The sequence below is a fragment of the Heliangelus exortis genome, chromosome 3 (assembly GCF_036169615.1).
Source record: "Heliangelus exortis chromosome 3, bHelExo1.hap1, whole genome shotgun sequence".
NCBI lineage: Eukaryota > Metazoa > Chordata > Aves > Apodiformes > Trochilidae > Heliangelus > Heliangelus exortis.
The window spans coordinates 46186120-46206272 of record NC_092424.1 but is presented as its reverse complement, the minus strand read 5'-3'; positions in this window follow the sequence as shown (position 1 = coordinate 46206272).

Genomic DNA, 20153 nt, shown 5'->3' with positions numbered 1-20153 from the left:
GAACACCCCAGTGGATCTGCCCAAGTGGGCCTCTCTTGCCTGTGCTGACTTGCAAGGCTCTGTGCTGTGTGCCTGGAGGGAAGCCTGCCACCATTTAGGTAGAGAGAGGTAGTCATCCTTACATGCCTGCACCTTCCTGGTGTTTGCCCAACCACCTCATCCTCAGGCTGGTGGAGGTGGAGGCTGGATAAACATGCCTGGATGGAGCTTTGGTATCCTGAGCTTGGGCCTGTGCTCCCAGGGGAGTTGCTCTGTGCTCTCCTATCTAGGCACTTTTCATCTCCCAGCTCGAATTGCTGGGGATCTTGTGCATCATCCAGCAGAGCAAGGAGTGAAGTGGTGACAACCATCATGTGCTGCTGTTCTTGCCTCTTCCCCCTGAAAGGAGAAATCTGGACAGACGTGTCCCCGGGTTTGTTGTCTCACAGAAAAGCACGTGCAGACATGAGAGCATGCTTGATGGCACATGCTCAGAGAAGGCAAAGTCAGAGCCCTTCCCTCTGCACAGAGCTGGAAGGGACAAAACCTGAGGGAACCTCACTCTGCGGGTTGAGATCCCACCGCTGCCCAGGCTGGAGGCAGCTCTGACCCCATCCCATGCCCCTGTGCTCTGCATCCAGCGAGCACAAACATGGGGAGCATGAAGACAACCGGTGTGGGACAGCTTTTATTTGGTTTGCATGGTTGATTTTGCTGTTTTCTGAGAGCAGGAATGCTGCCTGCTTGCTTGCCTCCCCTGGCACAGCTGCACCTCTCTGTCCCAGCCCCAGCTGCTGCAGCTTAGCTTTGCTTCAAAACACATTCTTGTGCTGGGTGCAGTGCTTCTGTGCTCTCAGATGGAGATTGGCTTTTAACTGCCTCTGCCTGCATGGCATCTGCCTTTTTAATCCTCTGCATTTTCCATAACCTAAAATAAACCAGTAACAAATCTGGGATGCATTTCTCCAGCCAAGGGGACAGATCTAGGACTGTAATGTTTTGCACTGACTGTGATTTTTGCAGTCTCTCTTTCTCTCTTTCTCTCTTTCTCTCTTTCTCTCTTTCTCTCTTTCTCTCTTTCTCTCTTTCTCTCTTTCTCTCTTTCTCTCTTTCTCTCTTTCTCTCTTTCTCTCTTTCTCTCTTTCTCTCTTTCTCTCTTTCTCTCTTTCTCTCTTTCTCTCTCCTCTTTCTTCCTCTCTTTCTCTCCTTCACACAGAAGACTCACAGGAAATGTATTCCTATGTCAATAACATTCAAAGGTGAAAAGAAAACCTGCCAGAAGAGAGTCTTAAAAGTCTGACATATTACCAGAGGAGAATTTTCAGTAGAATTATGCTGGAATTCTTCCAATAAATAAATTCTACAGACTTGTAAGGGAGAGCTTTTAGCTTAATGAAAATATTACTTAAATTAAAATTCATCCCATTAAACCATCAATTCCATTGTCATTGCAACATCATGTGTTTAATGTTAATGACATGCACAAATAAAAAGGAAGGAGCCTATTTGTTTTACTGTGCCAAAAGTTAAGTAAGATCTGCAGTGGAAAGTTAAATACAAGCCAGAGTGGGTACCAGGCAGGGTCAACAGAGAACTGTTAAAATGCACTTACAGGAGGTATATTGCACAGTATTGTGTATGGAAAAGCTAAGAAGACTGTATTTTCAATGAACTGATTTTTATTTCCTCCACTCCAGGGTCTTCAGGACAAGGTCTTCTGCTCTGTTGTTTTTCTTTTGGATCCTTACATGGAAAAGAGAGTGGATCCCAGACCCCAGCTGCAATATAAACTCACTGTTTTACCAAGGGAACTGTGGGCATCTTGAAGGGGAGCTGCCAAATTCAACCCATGTCTTAAGCTCTTCCAAGGTGAGCTCTCACAGGAGTAGGTTTTCATGCCATCTATGTCAGGACCTTCTGCTTCCAGCCAGGCCAGACAACCTGGGGGATGGCACTCTGGACATTTTTCGAGTCTTCTCTTCCCATACTGTAGAAGGGACAAGGCCAGAGCAAAAGGTGAGTGAAGGAAGGGGAAAAGCTAAATGTCTTCTTCCACTGCTGCCTTTTTGGTATGATTCTGGACTGGGAGCAGAGAAGGCAGCAAAGAAGATTTCTACATTTTTTAGTGTGTTGCTTATCAGCAGGCCACAAGGCTCTTGCTTGGGATGGATGCGAGGTTGGCTGATCTCCCACTCTAAGGGTTTTCCTCATGAGTGACCCACTGTGGACCCTTGAGGGTCACCCCAGGCTGGGAGTCCACTGCTGGGGCCCTGAGAAGAGCAATGGCAGAAGCAACTTGGGAAGGATCTGGGTGTCCAGGAAATGGGAAGGACTGTGTCACTCTTGGACAGGGTGGCCTGTGGTAGCAGAGCTGCGGGGAGAAAAGTTAGATTGGGCCAACCCATGTGGAACTGGTACACCATAGCCACTGCATCTGGGGTGCTGCATTGCACCCCTGCCCTTGAGAGTTTGCTTGGGCTTTTCATGACAGCTGCAGTAGGTTGGGGTGCCTGGGGGCTATTCCCCAGATTGCTTCAGAGGGCCTGGCTGCCCTGGCATACAGATGCAGAGCACTGAGGATTTGTCACGAATCCTTACTGAAAAGCAGGTGGACTGCCAACCCAAGGGAGAAAGTTCAGCATTTAAAGCACTGCTTATAAACAACTCCCCCCTCCCACCCCCCAAAGTTCAAGTCTGAGGGCTTGAGAAGGATTTCAAAGCAGCATCTATATATGTGCTAATTAGTGACTCAGTTCAGGGTCCAGTCCATACTCTTAATCTGCTAATCCAACAGAATAAGAGAGTAGAGAGATTGAAAGTTGGGAGGGATCATTGCCCGTTGGTAGTGTTTTACATACTCATGTCAACACCCAAGGCTCCAATAACAGCTCGCAGGTGAGATCTGCCTCCTACCTTTCAGAAGACAAATCAGATACTGTTACTGTGGTCAGAAGACCTGCATGTCACAAAATGCTCCATCCACCCAGTGGAAAGGAGTGATTAGGTTTATCTGGCTCTTAGGGTGGGTTCTCCTTGCTTCAATTTGTCCTTCACTGAAGGTGAAAGTGCCTCAGGGCAGGAGGGCCAGTTCCCAATGGAAGGCTACATGCACTGCAAAGCCAGGTCTTAGCTTCCCCCAAACCTGTGAAAAAGGTTTCACCTGCAGCTTTTTTCTTTGTTCCTGACTTCTTGGTCTGTGTGGCACCGTGTTGGGAAAAGTACTGGAGCAGGCTTCGTGTCCCTATGGAGCCTGGGGAATGTTTGTAACAAATGGAAAAATGACTCAATCTGAAGCTTGAGGTAGCTTTAAGTGAACAAAGAACCCAAGGAGGTCACCAGCACATCCCACATGGGTTTCTCATGACCTCTTCTCAGGCTTTGCTATGCAAAATGAACAGCACTTTTCTTCCTGAGACCGAGAATACTTTTCTAGCCACGTTCCAAGGTCAAACCATCCATTTGGCCTTCTCCATCTATATGAATTAACTATTGGAAACACTGCAGATGTGTCATTGTTAGAGCATGTTCTGAGAACAGCTCCAGGAGCACCAGCCATATTGTTACTTGTACAGAGGCAGGGTTTCCAGGCATTTCACTGCAATTACAACAGTGGCTTTCCAGTCTCTTTTCCAGATTACTCCTTTGCCACAGAACAAGTATTTATTTTTCACCAGTAGCACAAGATGTATTTTCCTTGGATTATCTTGACTATTCCTCGCTTGTGGTCAGTAAAAGAGAAGTTCACAGCAAATCTGACTGCTATGTATTGTCACGGCTACTTTTCCAAAGCTTCTTTTTACAGCCTTCTGAGGTAGGGTTGGGCTTTCACTCAGGGGCACTAGGGTTCATGTCCAGTGGTCCAGTGTTTGGGTTTTTGGGTTTTTTTTTTGGGTTGTTTTGTTTGTTTGTTTTGTTTTGTTTTTCCTTCATTGCGAGTCCTTTCACATTCTGATGAAATTGTTCTTGGTTTCATTTTTCCTTCCTGCTCCCCTCAGTCCTCTGTCTTGTTTCAAAGTGACCTTGTACCAGCAGGCTTCTTCATACCTGCTACAACCCAGGGACAATTCACTCTTGGGAAAAGAGTGGGCAGTTTGTGCATTCCTATCATCACCAAGAGCTTCCTGTGATGGAAAATAGTTTAAGGTTTCTGAAGCTCTCTTCTCTCAGAACAAATTTATTTAGCCTGTGCACAGGGGTACAATCAGCACATCTTTTTTATAAATATATATATAAATACATATATATATATATATATATATATATATATATATATATATATAAATCGCCTATCACCATATTGATAAACATTCTTTGGAACCACTCTCCACAGCCAGTATTGTCTTCTTTAGGAAATGAGTGAAATGCTTTCTATTACCCTCCACTTCCCTGCACTCAGCCTGTCTGCTTTGAAGGACACTGTATGCTTAGTGCAGTCCTAGGGTGAATTAACTTCTCTCCATATGGCCCAAACTTTTTGGATATGGTTGCCATTTGGCATACTGGTTGTGAAAGGCTTGATTATAGGCCTGCATTGGTACACATGGACCATTTCTCACCTGGGAAATGGGCATGGCAATTCTTCCATCTTTCTGAGGGGCATTCTGAAGAAAATAAATTAAATCATCCTGACTTCTGATTTCTGTGATTACTCTATGAAACTAGTGCATGTCAGCCAGGTAGGCATACATAGCAAGGCAGTGTTGGATGTGAAGATGGCCCTTCTAGCCATCACCTCATCATTAACAAATGCTTGGTGCTCATTTTCATCAGAGAAATGCACTTTTCTGATCCACCAGGAAAGACCATGCCACTTGAGGGCAGGAAAATATCTCCTGGAGGTCACGCAGCAGTGTGAGGCTGATGTCCCACAGGAATAGATTTCAGACTCCATCTAGAACATCTCTGCAACAGTCACTTGTAATCATTTCTAATCCAGTGAGAGTAATAAGTAGGTATGGACTCTTGCATGGATTTATTGGTCTGAGGAGACACCACTGGCAGAGATAAATCAAGGGACAATATTTACCAGAAGTAAATGTTGACATTTATGGAAACCTAGAATGTGTGTGTGCACATCTGTTTTGAATGTTTTTATGAGAGCTACCTGGGAAGACTCTGTTATGGGTATATTTCCTAGAGTGTAATAAGTATTCCTCTTAAACAAATATTCTAAAGGGATAGATTAAATTAAAGTTTCATTTTAAAACTATTTATTTTCTCCTGGAAGGTAAATAAAATTTTTTACTTCCAGTGCTGCAGTCCATCATAATGTGTTTATTTGCATGTGTAATTTGGTTATCTGGCATTGCTTCAAACTTTGTATTACTTATTTCTGATGAGTAAAGAACAATTTGGGCCCTGGTGTTTTATATTAATCTCATAAATTAATCCCAGTGGATATAATCTTTCCCCCTTTGAAGTTGACAGCAAAATAGCTATGGACATCATTTGGGCCAGGGTTTCATCTCCTACTTGTATGCTTAAACATACATCTAAGGGTTTGCAGAGTCCACAGTTTACTGAGCTATGGTGAAAATACTGATCTGCTTTTAATCTTCCAAGATCTGAACAGGTTAAAGGAATGAAATCTAGGCTGTCCACACCATTTGCACGTGGTGGTTATTCAGGGTCAGTGTTTCCCTGTGCAGTCAGGCAGGGATTGATTTTTGTTTGTATAGATCTATCTCATGCCAACAGAGAGAAAGATATTATTAACAAGAGAAAATATGATATGGAAAAGATGTCAAGGGAAATCTCAGTCTTTTAGGACTAATACATATGCATGCATTTAATGAATGGTGTATTATATAGTTCAGAAAAATTTATTGAAGCATACAGAACTGTGAAGTGAAATATTGGGCTACAAATGGATGGTGTTTCCTGACTGAATAAACATCCTTTGTGGTTGGCTTGGGCTTATTCTGTCTCTTTAATTTTTCACTCTTCTGTTCAGTAGGGGATTTTGAGTTTCCTGGACTCTGCAGAGGATCATTTTTTTTCTCTGTGGTAGTCTCAGCAGAGCATCTTCATCCTGTGCATATTCACAGCTGACTAGGTGCTCTGAAGAGCAATTATTTTTTTTATTTCCTGAAAACCTTAGTTGTAGAGACAAAAATCAAAAAAGAGGGTTAGCTAACTGGGCAGGTCCCTGTGGGAAACTCAAAGAACTTTCTTTCTTTGAAATTGTTTGGAGCTTCATGATAATCTTTTTATCCTGATAAGTTAGGCAGATATAAGAGGCCATAGTCAGTTTTTACGAAAAGGAGAAAATGGTTATTTTGTTGTTGTTTTCTTTGTTTGTTTTTCATTGTGTGGTTGGTTTGGTTTTGTTTGGGGTTTTTTTGTTTTGGTTTGGTTTTGTGTTTAGATTATTTTTTTAATGAATGCAAGATGGGAACCTTTACAAAGATATAAAAATCCTGACTGTAGATAGAGCCAAAGAGCAAGTGACAGTGTCTTTGGACCCAGCTTTCTATGCCAGCACTATCACAGAATGATGCCTTTTTTTTTAATCTGTCCTGGGCATAAATTCCCAGTTCTTGGTGTGATTTTGAGGGGTTTTTTGTGTGCGTGTTTGGTTTTTTGGGCTTTTTGTTTGTTTATTTGTTTTGGGGTTTTTTTGTGTGTTTTTATTTTTTGTGGTTTTTGCTTTGTGTTTTTTGTTTTGGTTTTTTGTTTTGGTTTTTTGTGGTTTTTTGTTTGGTTGGTTGGTTGGGTTTTTTTGTTTGTTTATTTTTGGTTTTGTTTTTTTTTAATGTTCTCTGCTTCCCTGGACTATTTCCCTGTTTCCACTCTGCTGACAATAACTAAGCAATAACCAGATAGGTTCTTCCCTTTGCAGCTGCATTTACTTGCCCACATTTAGGGTGGAAGCAAGAAAGAGTCCTTCACAATGTCTGGGTGTGAAAGGCAGCAACTGCACCCAAAGAACAACATTCTCCATGTGCAAAGGGAAGATCATCTTCCCTCCACTTCCAATAACACCTGGCTACTCTGCAAATTAATCTTTGGATGCCTGAAGATGGGCACCCAGAAAATGAGGTACAGGCAGTGGCAGCGTGTGACAAATTTAGATTAGGAGCAATCTGTCACAGCTAGGGATGGGATCTGTTTCTGAACTCAAGGGCAAGAAATACTCATTGACATTAGTGGGAGCACAATGGGGGCCCAGCTTACCCATAGTTACTGTATTAAATGACCTGTAACTCAAAAGGTCTGGGATGAAATTTATTATTCTGCACCCAGCACATCGGTTTGCAGTTGACATTTATCTGAAGACAAATTCTGAAGAAGTGATAAACTAGTGGAAGGCAGGGGAGGAAAAAAAATTAATTAAATCCAGGTAATTTTATTAATGGTTTTTTAGCTTAAGTACTTGTGGGCAATTTTGTTTGGCTGCAAAGAAACAAACAAAGCACTAGGAAGATTTTATCATGGAAGCTGTTTTAATTGTTTAGTAAAAAGAACTTCCTTCTTATTTCTCATAATTGAAATAGGTCCTTTGCTGACCTGCCAGAGTTTCCTACTAGTCTATTGATCTGTTGATGGTGCTAGTCAAGAATAGTACCACCTCTGCTATCTCATGATGTAAATATGCATTGACATGTATATGAAATATCTTCTTCAAACACTTTGTATTGCTTTTTCAGTGTGGGAACTAAAATGGAAAGCATATTCTGTCCTTAAAATAGACAGAAAAATAGAAATGTCATTTTAAAATATTTAAAGTGGTTAAAATAACAATCAGCACAAAGTGAATTTGGTCCATTTTCTAAAAGCAGCCCCTCAATGGCAGGTGAATTACAGGCCATCGTACTTGGATCTAATCTGCCTTTGAATTTTAATGAGATTTCATGGCTCTTTCATTCATTTATGGTAATGAATCAAATTATACTTTAAGAAAATTAGAAATGAAGACAAGAGATGTGGCTTGTTTGAAACTGTTTTGCATAAATGCAGACTTTAAATTCTGGATAATGCCAGATACTGATAATGGTGTCTAGAGACTAATAAAATGCTGGCATATCCTCTGCGAATTTTTCTTCTGTTGATAAATATCCTTGCTGCCCCAGATATGTGCATCTTTGTCCAGCTTTGTCCAGCTGTGTGTTGTAGTACAAACCCACCATTTTATTCTCGGGCAGCTAAAAGTCCTGAATTAATATGCCAGTCATTTGTTACACTTAGTGGCCTGGTAGAGATTTCTAAATGTTACATGTACATATCAGGAGAGAGCAAAGAAGTTTGAACAGTCTGATGATCAAAATCAACATGTACTGGAGCACTTACTGTGCAGTATTTTGGTGGTTTTTTTTTTTATTATCCTGAATCTAGCTAACACTTCAAGTGTGTATGTAAATAGAAACCATGATACCTTCGTGGTTAGAATCCTTCATAGCTGCAAATGGCAACCTTGCAAAGATTGTACTGAAGTTGTGTAGTGAAGTTTTGGCAAATTATGTATTCTCCAAAAACAATTGTTTAGAAAAATCATTAATTATTTAACTTGTGCTTTTACAAACAAATTATACTGATTTTTTTGTTTGTTTAGAATTTGTTTTAGAATTTCTTTTGTTTAGAATCCTGTTTTTTGTGATATTCTTCCTCCTAACTTGGTTTGATAAGTGTGTTGCAAAACCCTTTGTTTGACAAATCTTTTACCATACTCTTCAGAGAAATGGTGGCCCAAAGGAGTCTAGAAAAATAATCAGTGATGTGAGAGTGTTTCTCTTACTTGCTAGATCTGCTTATCATGAGGAGTCAGGGCAGCATAAGAGCTTCCCTGCTTCCCTCTCCGCTCATGGGTACTTTGAAAGTAGAGGCAGAAATGCTGCTGAGCCAGCTCAAAACCCTCCATCCCCATGGGAAGACGTGGCCCCAAATGCCTTAAGTCAGCTTTTTGGGAGGGCAGCAAGCAAACTGCCCAGCAGGAGCAGTGGTGATGTACAGGTTCGTGGGGGTGTCTCACTCCCCAGTAGTCTGGGAGATGTGCAGCCCCCCGAGTTCCCCCAAAAACCAACAGACCCAACCATCTGTGTTGAGAGAGGTTGGGTGATCGGCATTCAAATGCTGCCACCAATGAAATGCCACAGTATTTTGAGGTGACCTATTAACCAAGAATGAACTGAATGTCTTCATGTGCCATAGTAGGGGGCCAAAGAGCCGTGTCAGTGATTAAAAGCAAGGGTTGCTTGTGGTAGCTCATAATTAGAACACTTGGCATCTTGTACTCTCCTGCTAGACCTAGATACTGGTCAGTTCTAACTGTGTTTTAACATTGCTATAGCTATGACTGAAATAATAATATTTATGCAAGGTAGTTTTTCAAGAAGCTTACTGAATGTGAAAACAAGTTCCAGGGTTTTCCCCTTTCATGGAAATAAGCTGAAGGTCAGATTTACAACATTTCAAGCTACTTTCTGTGCTCATTTACACAGCTGTAATCTTGAGTTATGCCACTGAGGACAAGCAATTGCCCCAGACTTAGAGGGATGTAACTGACAGCCAAATTTAGCTCAGGGTTGCCAAAGCTCTGCAGAAAATGAGCTGTGAGGGTGGAATGTAGTGTTCGTGGAGTAGCTTGTGTATATTCAAGGGATGCAAGAGCCCAAAGATTTATTAGTAGTGTTTCAGAGCATTATTGAAATTAGGCTTAATTATCTGTGTAATTTGCTGGAACCAGCATTTTAGCATTTTTGATCAAGTATATGCCATTAATTTTAAAAAGAGATGTACCAGGCTGCTCTCAAAAAGTGAAATAAAAAGATTTAAAAAGAAAGCCTGTAATTTCTAAACTGCATGTTTCACAAGCTCTGAAGGTTGTTATTGGTTGAGTCCTTCTCCCCCTTTCGCAAACCAACAGTCTGCTTGCAGTTTATTCATATGGAAGAAAGTTCACATCACCCCAGAGGGTTATTCCAGCAAGCAGGGAAAGGAAACATCTCTCCATTCCCAGGTCTGCTGAGCTCTGCCATCCTTCTTTTTCTGTCCTTGCTCCAGCCCCATGAACACCACCTAGAAGTGGTTCTGGCCAACCTTTGAGGAAGGAGAAGTTGATCTGTGAGCAATAACTTCTTTGCAGTAATGAAAGTGCAAGGCTCCTGTTGAGACCTGTACTCTATCTTTTCCATTCAGAAACTGCTCATTTCAGAGGTGTTTATCAGCTCCATGCCTGAACCACTGTTCTTGCACTGCCTTCTTGCCAGTCCTCTGGTGAGGCGTAGGCCATGGTCACCTGAGCTCCTGGCAAAGAGGGATGTTCTTTCTCTGAGAAGAGAAGCCATGCCAAGGTGCAGTGGATCTTGCTTTTCTGCTGATTTCTGTGGAAACTTAGGAGAAGACCCTTAGCCTCTCTCTTTTTCATGTATTAAATGGCAATAATGTTGCTTTCCTTTTTCCAAAATAGTGCTTTGAGGATAGTCATTAATATGTATGAATAGCTTGAAGCCTACATGAACACTGTAATGCTGAGGGCAAGGGGAATGCCAGCACAGCCAGGTTATTAGCTGTCACTTTGCCAAACCTCTGCCTGAGTGAGCCTTTGTTCTCGGGACAGCTGCTGAGTGCTGCTTTTCTGTGGTCAGCACTTCTCTAGTTCAGTTTTTCATTTAATTTCTTTTTTTTTCCCTTTCTTTTTTCTTCTTTTTTTTTCTTTTTTTTTTTTTTTTTTTTTTTTTTTCCCTTTATACTTTCTCACCTCCCACCTCCATGCAGATCTCTAGCAGCACTGAGGTGGTCAGCACATCCTTTTGGGAGCCAGGCAGTAAATACCAAGTGTGTGTGTGCGTGTGGGTGCTGTTATTGAAATGTTTTGTGCCCTGGCTCGAATGGCGGAGAAGCATCAGCTCAGACTTTCCCAGTAAATGATTAACTTCTGTTTGTGCAGAGGATGGAGCCACAGTAAGAATGCAATTAATTACATCGGCAGCCCAGCCAGGCCAGCAGTCAGTAGTGCTCACTTGCAGCTTCTGGCTCTGCAGGGCTGATTTGAGAGTAACTAATTAAACACAGGTGCAGGCTAGAAGACTTGTTGAATTAATGCACAGTGTCTTCTTTTCTGTGTTCCCAGGCATTTGTCGCCTGCAAGAAAAGAGCAGGGCTTGATGCTGCAAATAATAATAGAGCACTGATGATGGAGGTAATTAATCCTTTATTATTCTGGTGTGATAGGCTGCTGCTAGGGATGTCATTCAAGTGCTTCTCATGCAAAAATGTGTCTCAAAGGTGAAGGAACGTAGAGTAGGTGAAAGACTGAATAGTGTTTGAATGGATTTCTGATATTATGGGCACAGATACATCTTCAGGATTTTGACAAAATTGGTGAGACCTGGTAGTTAAAAGTCAGACATTCACTGTGCTATGTTCTGGGCTCTGTCTTTGAGCTGGTAAGGTAATTTTAGTAGTCAGCAGCTTAAAATGAAAATTCAGGCTGATTCAAATGATCCACAGACATGGGAGAGAAACGCGAGGCCGTAACTGTGGCTCACTGTGGGTTTTGTTTGCTCTTTTACTGCTTCCTGGACATCCTCAGTCAGGCACTGTCAGTAACAGGACACCAGCTTCAGTGGACCTGGGATTAATCCCAGCACTGTTCCTTCTGATGGTGCAGAGGGTGATGGTCTTTTTATAGGGTAGAATGGCTTTGAGTGGAGGTAATGGAGTGTAAGGAAATGCAAAAATAGAATCATAGAATTTTCAGGGTTGGAAGGGACCTTTAAGATCATCCAGTTCCAGCCCCCCCATGTCACGGTCAGGGACACTTCCCACTAGATCAGGTTGCTCAGAGCCCCATATAGTCTGGCCTTGAAAACTTTCAGGGTTGGAGCTTCCACCACCTCTCTGGGCAACCTGTTCCAGTGTCTCACCACCCTCATGGTGAAGAACTTCTTCCTAACATCTAATCTAAATCTACCCTCCTCTAGTTTGAATAACAAATATAATTTTAGGTAATTTATTATCAATCAAAAAATGCTGCAAAATGGTGTTTGTTGCTGGTAGTTTCCTATTGCCCAAATAAGGATCCTTACTGGTTCAAGTCAAATTCCAGGATTTAAATTTATCTTTTCCAGTTAAAATTAAGGGTAAATTATGAAAATGCTGGCCTTCTACTCTCTGTTGTAATTTTCTTGCTTATAATACCCCTTCCTCCCAGACACAGGAATTCTGACATTTTATGAGGTGGTGAGGAGAATAAAACCTTCTGAAGTAGAAGCTCCATGGAGTGCCAAACATTAGGAGTCTTCAGTCTCAACACAGAATGAAAAAAATCTAAAACATAATATATGTGTTTATTTTAAAGACAGTAGCGATTGTGTGCACTTCTTGTTACTTCATGACAAAAATGGTCCAAAGCTATTAGGAATGTTTATAGTGAGAAAATAATGTTGAGTGTAATAAATGGATTGGGTAGGACAGCCAATCTTTTATTCAGTGTGGGAACCAAACACTGCCATATTGTACAGATTTGCTGATCTGGAAGAATTGTACTTGCCTTACCAAATGCAGCTCAAAAGCTGAGAGCATGATTATGGCAGTTTTCTGTGTTGTAATTCAGGAAATTTTAAGACAGAAACATTGTTTGGAGAGTTTTCTAAGGGATTCTGATCAAATTATGTAAGTTCAGGAAACTGGCAATAATTTATTACCCTACCATATTTTCCAGTGTCTTTTGTTTTCCTTGCATCACAATTTTTAACCCACGAGAGGCAAATTGTAGTCAAGTACTTAGATGAGGGTTTCTACTCAGTTTTTAATTCTTACTTCATGCTAAGGGAGTGCTAAGGGCAGTTCTTCAGGCAAGGTTGTTTTTTGCTTCTTCATTTCCCCTTTGTAGGTTACCTGTGGTCCTATGGGAAATTTTACACGGTGGAATGTCAGCCCTCACTGGGCACATACAAAGCGAAAAAATTCTATTCTGCCTCTGTTTTTATTTTACAATAGCAAGATTCTCTTGGCTGTGGGTCTTGTTGGGAGACAGAGCTTGGGAGGGTTGAAGCCTTGTGTTACTGCTCAGCTCAAAGGAAATTGGGTGCTTATGTGTGTGTATACACATAACCACATGTTGTGTTGGTAACAAGTATGATTTTTACACCATGCCTCTGAAATTTCCAGGAAGCTGAGTTTTGCTACTTACAGTAGCTACTGAGGTGACTGCAGCATTGAGACAGTTTTTGTTCATGTCTTCTTGTCTTCATTAATTTCCAGTCCATTGTTGCAGCTGAAAATATGTGGCTGCTGTTAATGTGTCCAAAAGTATGATGCTACCTAGGCGGCTACTTATATTACAGTAAATATTTGATGAGGAGGTGTGGTTTTTTTATTCACAATATATTATTGGAATTAACAGGCATGAAATATGTCATCTAACAGGATTGTTTATTACCTTTACAGTTTTCCAAAGGTTTTTTTCCATTTCCCTTTGTAATTTGAACCAGACAGATGGTGATTCAGAGAGTGTTAGTATGAACTGTCTTACATAAGCTGCATAGTAGGGAGAAACATCAAGCCTCAAACCACTGGTCCCATGCTTATTGGGGATGCTGCAGCCTCCAAAGCAATAAACCCAGAGAGTCCGTGCAAATTTGTGAGTCTACAAATGAACCTTAAAGTTGTGATCGTCATATTCTTGTAATCACTGACATAGGAGTATATGACTGACAGCACAAATGACTTAAATTTACTGTAGAGAGATGTAAATTGATAAGTCAGTAGACAGCCATCATTCTTCCTTTATTCTCTTTCTGTAGCCCTTGTCTTTCTCTGCTGGCATAGTCAAATGCTCTACCAGTTATAATAATAATAATGCTCTACCAGAGACAGTGCATGCTCTACCAAGTTATATTTTTTATAATTATAAGACAGTACATGAGATCTGAGGGTGTTATTCAGGAAATGGCACAAAGCTCACTGAAATACAGGTTTTCAGAGTGATCCTCTAATAATACTGTTTTTCACATAGATTCTTGATACTTAGACTGTACATCTGTCTTTAAGCTGTCTGGGTGCTCTAAGAAGGGATAAGGACAGTGGAAAAAAAAATGAAGGAGGTTTTCCTCTTACTCAGAAGAAAATGTACAAAGTGTGAGATACTAGTTTTCTTTCCCCTCCCCCTTGGCTGAGTCTGAAGCATTCTGATGCACTGCACAGGTTTCTAAAAAAGTGTGTGTGTGTGTGTGTGTGTGTGTGTGTGTGTGTGTGTGTGTGTGTGTGTGTTCACTTAAGGGGAAGAAAAAGAAATCAAGAAACCGAATCATAGAGATCACCCGGAAAGACCTCAAAGAGTAATCAGTCACCCCCTTAGCACCGACTGGTGTGGCACACCTTTTGTATCTTGAGGCTGAAGGGTCCTTTTCCACTGATCCATCTCATTAGGCTCAGCTGCCTCTGACTTGAACTGAAAGATCTGAACAGAATGGACTATGAGATACGACAGAGCTGTTACAATGCAGATGCTTTTTTCCTCAGGTCTGAAAAAGTATGGCAAAATCTGAATGCTAATATTGCAGCTATTGGACCTCAAATATATACACTGTAAATTCAGAATCTCATCTAGATTCAGTGATTGTGAGGCTTGGAAGAAAGTAAATGAGTGAAGCTCTCCTCACTCTGGAGGTCCAGCAGGGAGGTGCTGCAGGCCTCCCAGACAAATCCCAGGGTTGTCAGTGATTTTACGTATACTTTCACTCAAATTTTCTGTAGTACTCCCATTGAGTTAATCAAAAGAACAAGGAAAGAGAAAAAAATACATTTGGATTTTTCACTTTTGTCATATTAGTTTGAAAAGAGTAGGCAAAATTACTTACGAAAATCAGTCTCTTTGCCTAACTAGAATCTCACAGAATACACCATTGGCTTTGCTCATGGGGGTCCAGACTTGCAATATCTCAACTCTTGCTTTGCCTTGCTCATTTACATGCGCACTGACCATAAAGTAGAAAGCAAGATATTTTTCCCCCTTTCATCTTTGAAACAGGGGACCTTTTACATCCATTAGATTCTCTGCTTAAATAGAGCCAACGGTTTCAGAGGCAGAATTTATTATTTTTTTATTTTTCTTTAAGCAATAGACTCAGGTGCCAGAATTAGAAGCCTGTTTGTACTAAATTGCCTCTGAGACTGAAATATAAACACCTCTGAAAGGAGATTAGATCTCGGGTGCCTTTTGGAAGTGCCTTGTTCCTGATGCATTTGGTACCTGATTTCAGCATCTCAATTTTAAATGCTTCCAATTAATTAGGATGAACCCAGTGCTCTTCGTGGTGTTGGAAGCTTGCTGAGAAGATGTGAGGAAAGGTACTGCTGGTCATGCACTCCTGTCAAAAAGCAGCTTCTTGTCTTATAGCAACTTGTTGAGTCATGAAATAAGGAAAAGAGTCCAAATATTTTTGAATAGAAATAGTGAATATAGCAGTATGTTGATGTCCTAATAACTTGACACTGGTTGTCTGGAATTTTCTTAGATATCAGCCTCAGCTGACTGCTATTGGTCCGAGTGCTATTTAAATCTTTTGCTTGCATGCATGCATGTGTTTTTGTCCCTGTCATTGTATGACCTTTCACCAGAAACTGACTCTTTTTGGAGAGTATAGAGAGGACTTTGGAAAAAAGACAGAAATTTCTCTGTAATTCTTACAGTGCACATACAGCACCATAAGAACAGCCCAGATAGGTACTGCCAAGTGATTTTGCATAGGTCACTGAGGAACATTTTGGAATAGCTGTGCTGACTTGTTATGAGCACAGATTAGTTTCAAACACAGAAAGAAAATATGCAAAATCTTATTACCAATTTCCTAAGTCATTTGATTCACAAGACATTCATGCCAAAAATGTGTTTACTGGACTATTTTCTTAAAAGGGTCATTATATTTCCTTCGAGGTAATTCTTAATGAAAGGGTTGATTTCTTCTCACTATTTCTTGTCTGTTTCTCTGGCTGGAATAGGCCTTTGGGAGCCTCTTAGAAGTGAAAGTCTAAGGAAACCATCTTCCAAAATATGTGCTGCATGTTTTTTTGCTGCATGTGCCTTCAGAATTTGCTTTTAAAATGCATAGTGGTTACAAAATAAACCCGAATGAGCCATTACGCTCTGGTGTGTAATTATGTATTTAGGACACATACTATATACTGCCTTAAAAGAAATCTGCATGGAAACAAATTGCATTACATTTGCAGTAGCTGAAAGTAGCTGAACAGCAGCACCTCAAGCCTTTCAAAGTGCTGAAACAATTTACACCATTTTCTCAAGTAATTATCTCCCAAACCTCAGATTCCACCGTAGGAGCTGCAGAGGTCTCAATATAGGATAAGGGATCTGGGCTCAGCTGTATCATCACAGCCTTCAAGTTGACTTGGTGTTCCTGCGTGAGGTACCAGCTGAAAGGATTGGTGGTCTTTGGGAGGGAACCTTCTGTGTCTCTAACACACAGCACTGAGAGTGAGGCTGTATGCTGAGGAGAAAGGTACCCCCAGGAGCAAGGGTGACCCCAACTTTCTGTCTCTCCAAAAATTAGTGAGGAGCAGGGGATTAAGTTCAGGATGAATGGTTGTGGTAGTTTATCCTGAGAGAGGGGTGCGCCTATACGGCTGGCGAAGAAGATGGAAAGGTCTTTGGCTTCTTGTTTCAAGGATTCAGGCTGCCACTAGAGCAGTGCAGTTCATCTCCCCAGCTTTGACAGTGTTGTACTACATATTCTTCCTCTTTAACAGGACCTTGGCAAAGTTGCCTGCTCCTCAGGGGGCTGACACTTGGAAATAGCCACGGGTAACTGAAGTGGCAGCAGGCACCTGTGAGGAAGCTGTGTGCCTGCCTGGGTCATTGGTATCAAGCAGCATCCAGTCTGCTTTCCTGCCTTGAGACAGCAGTTCCTGCATTAAATCTACAAAGTGCCTTTCCCTGCACAGTACAGTTGGAAATGTTAAACGTCATGCTTGTTATCACTGGCACGTATAAAGCAGAGCTGCAGTAAATGAGTTAAGCATCCTGAGGATTTGAGGGTTGGGGTGTTGCTTTTCTGGAGCTGTGCACTCAGGAGACTTGCGTTAAACCTGGGACTTTGCAGATCCTCATGCTGATTCTGCCACTTATTTATTGTTTGGCCTCAGGCTAGGCACTTAACCTCTCGCCGCCCTAATTTCCCCATCTGGAAAATTATATTTACTTACGTCTCCTGAGGATTGCACAGAGCTTAATGAATGCCTGTAAGGGATTTGGAGATCCTCAGATCTGAGATGATACAAGATTGCAAAAGATTCACTGCACATGCAAGGAGGAGGGAGCAGGTGCCCAGGCGAGAGAGTCTGCCTGCAATTGCTGGCTTGGAACAGAGTCTGGGAGCATAATCAGCAGGGGAGGATTGTACTGCCTGGGTTTAGATCAGCTTCTCTTGTGGCCTTTTCAGATTTGTTGGAAGAAAAAGGAGGCAAGTGACCGAACGGAGAGGAGGGCAGCTGAGGTTAACTGCCTTCTGCTGTTGGTCCCCTGGATTTTCTTGTCAGTGTGGTAACAGCTGGATCTCCCAGGAAGGTAATGATCTTCCTGGATATTCCATCTTGCTGCAGGCTATTAGCAAAGCTAGGCAGCCCCTATGCTGCCCATTCCTTTTGCAGGGAAAAATTAATCTCTGACCAGAAAAAAAAAAAAAAAAAAAAAAAAAGTTCCTCCATATAATTAAGCAGCATTAGAATGAGGCCTGTGCCTTCGCTGATGAACTTCAGTGAAAGCAGATGGCCACAATGGTATTAAAAACTAAAGACTTCAGTCAAGCTTTTAATTGAAAACAATTGGACCCTTCTGGATGGTAATTACCTTGGCTGCTTGCAAATAACATCACAGCACTGATACCTATGAAGGAAGAACGGAAACTGACTTAATAAGAATTGCTTGATCTGCATATAATAAACAAGAAGCACCCAGAACTATTTTCTCTGGTAGCTTTTCCCCTGCAAGATGCTTTCAAATGGTTAGCGGTGTGAAAAGGAATACAGAGTGGCAGAAATTGAAATGTGTGAAGCGTTAGCTGGGTTCATAAAATAACTTGAAGAGCCTGTCATCCCCATCGCCATCCTCCAGCTGAAATCCCAGGAATGTCTGAGAAAAATATCAAAACAAAATAAAGTGAAAAAGCTCTAGATTATCCAGTGTTCCTCATCTTCTGAAGGGAAAAGATAACGGCAGGCTGCCGTTATCTCCTTTTATCCACTTTTTCCTTCCCTTGCCTGATCAACTGGAAGGCTGAGGCCTTCTAAGTGCTCAGAGAGTTTTTCCCTCATTCTTAATTTGATTTTAATGATGATGAAGTTAATTTGCCTCAGTCTCTAACAAAACAAATGTACTATGTGGCATATTTTGCGGTGCTTCTAGAAGTGATCTGACAATTTTCTCACTCCTCTCCTTTTTCTGTGCTGGGATCAGGTGAGGTTTTGAGGGCTAGCCCACATGAAGGGCCCCTAAGTCCTGCTATGCTATTTATTTGTTGACACAGTGTGACATAATACTACTTCACAGTGCTTTTCCTCCTGGGGACAATAACCTGTATTGCTGTGGATGCGTGGGTGGAAAACCCAGTCCTAATATTGTCTCTCTGAAACACAGGTCCTGGTTGTGTATAGAACGAACCAAATCTTGTCACCTTCCACAGAAACGCTATCTTTCATGTGGCAATACTCTTGGGCATCACTTTTTGTCCCCCTCTGAGCAGGGAAGACATTCTGCTGCTCCAGACGACCTCAGAGAATAGCAGCTGCTGCAGTTTTGCAAAATTAATGAGTAGCTGTGAACTGCTAGTAAAAGTGATGCAATGATTTTCCATAACATATCATTTTAGAAGAGATGACTTTACCCGCTTTTTCTTTTCCTATCCAAATATTTGTCTTTTCAAGGCACCAGCCAAGAGTTTGTCTTGTCTTGTCTGGCAACATGATGAAATGGACTTTTCCAGTATATTTCATCTGGATTTGATGATTTTATGCCTGGAGTTCAACTTTCATTCACCTTATTTTCCATGATTAACAAGGAGGTCCTGGACTTGTGGAAGTTAGTAGAACTTTTCACACTGTCTTCGGTAGGATTTTGCTTATTTTTGTGTAATAAAAGTGCTTCTGGCTGAGCAAAGCCACAAGACATAAATGTATATCCTAGAATCATTAAAACTGATATTTTTAGTTGTTGCACTACCATCTAAGTTAAGATATTCTCAATCGTGTTTATGATTTCCTGGAAACCTTATCCTTGCCTTTTCCTTTTCTCTGGAGCTCTTGGAGGACAGGTCTATAGCTGATGGGGCTGGCATCCTGCTCTGCTTCATGGTCCTTATGTTCAAGATGAAAGCATGGACTGAGCGGAATTTTGCTCACAGCCTTTCTAGTCCTTCCTTTTTTAAAGAACTTGGGACAAATCTGCCACTAGGAAAGGCTGCCTTTTAGAAGTGTCTTATGCTAGTGGCTGTGGTGATTTTATCATTTTTTTTAACAGCTACTTACTTTTAACTCTACAGAGTATGATCACTTATTGTAATTACTCTTTGCAGCTTCAAGGGAGCTGGTATAGACCATACTATTTTAAAGGTATAAGTAAGGCATAAGCTCTATTGATCTAAAGTATTCTGAGCGATAAACAGCTGCTGGGTTTGATTAAAGCTGAAGGGAAGCTGAAGCATTTAATCAATCTCCAAAGCTGCTCCAAGTATATTACAAAGCAATTGTGATTATTGCTATTATATGACAAGAAATAGCATCATAAAGAAAGAGGGATCGTTTTTCCTGGAAGCATTTAGAGGTGTTGTGGTTCTTCTTCTCAGCCTGTCTGATGCTGTCACCTCTGAAGCCTGGCTAAGTGACAGAGTGTGCCAGCTCAAGCAGACTCATCCTGAAAGAAAAATGCAAGAGCAAGGCCTTTCAGGTCCTCAGTCTTCTCTTCCCCACACCTAGCTGTGGCTGACAGCCAGTGCTCAGGGAAGGAGTGGAAGAAACAGGACAATGCTGGCCACATCATAAGCCTCTGTGATCCTTGCATCCCTCACAGTTCAGGATGATCTAAGCCATGGGATATGTTTGTACCTGTCTAGCAGCCCTCAAGGGACCTTTCTGCCATTACTTTGCCTAATCACTTCTTGAACCTTCAGATAGTCTTGGGCTGCACTACATCCTGAGGTGATGCATTGCACTGTGCTGTCATG